Source organism: Nematolebias whitei, chromosome 9, assembly GCF_014905685.2.
Source record: "Nematolebias whitei isolate Nwh7 chromosome 9, NemWhi1, whole genome shotgun sequence".
Taxonomy (NCBI): Eukaryota; Metazoa; Chordata; class Actinopteri; order Cyprinodontiformes; family Rivulidae; genus Nematolebias; species Nematolebias whitei.
The window spans coordinates 50,920,827-50,922,002 of NC_056506.1; positions in this window are offsets into that span (position 1 = coordinate 50,920,827).

The following is a 1,176-nucleotide window of genomic DNA, read 5'->3' on the forward strand; positions in this document are numbered from 1 at the left end:
ATGTCCAGAGGAGGGACAGTGGTTTGGACATGTCCAGAGGAGGGACATATTGGTAGAAGGATGTTAGAAATGCAGCTGCCATGAAAAAGACAAAGAGGAGGTATATGGATGCAGTTAGAGAGGACATGGAGGTAGTTGGAGTGAGGACAGAGGACAGAGTGAGATGGAAGAGGACTTTCTGTGGAGCACCTCGGTGGTCTCAATCAATCAACCAAATCAATCAATCGATCAATCAACCAAAGTTTTAGTTCTATGGAAGTTTTCATTCAATTCGAAGAGTTTTACTGAAAAAAGCTAAAGCTAAAGAATCTATCGTCCATAAAAAGACGTGTTTTTAGTCGACGTTTAAGAGAGTCCAGATTCAGGACTCTTCAGATCCTCCAGCAGTGCGTTCCAGTCTCGGTGCATAGATACTAAAAAGAGAACCTCCAAAAGTTCTTGTTCTGCTCAGCTGAGAGCGGAACCACAGGATCTGAGGGGAGTCCTGGTTCTTAAACCATCTCTCTGACATTCTGGTGTTTGGCAGTGAAGAAATTTAAAATCCAACTACCGTAGTTTTCACTGTATAAGTCACAGTTTTTTGCATAAATTATCATGCCTGCAACTTATACAGTGAAGCAATTTATTTATGTTTTTCCCCGTATTTATAATCAATTTTTGGCTGAGATCTGACAATTTCCCTCATTCTGACAAAAAATTTTGAACACTACCATTTTCAGCTGCTAGAGGGCCCTCGACTATTATGGCAAGCCAAGTGTGTAATTAATAGGTAAAAGTGGCTATTAATGAGACACTTGGCTTGCCATACCAATCCACCTTTGTCTCGCTCCCGAACTCCTGGAATAAACGTCAAATCAGCTGCATTCCGCCGCCCAGGAGAAATGCAGCTGATTTGAACGTCAAAGTGCATTTATTAAGGAAAAGTTAAACTGAGATTTTTCTACCTGGATTATTGAGCAGCATCAGGATAAACTGAGACACACCTTTACTATAATGTCGAGAAACAAATTATTGTTTTTTAAGTGTTAATCTTGTTAAATTCTTGTTAAAGTCCTCCCCTGCACGCTCCCATGGCCGCCATTTGGCAAAAATTGATTTTTGGCACAACACCGGCCCACATTTCTGCATTGTCAGCGGCGACGCGTAATAAACGCAACACGTCAGCGGCGACGCGTA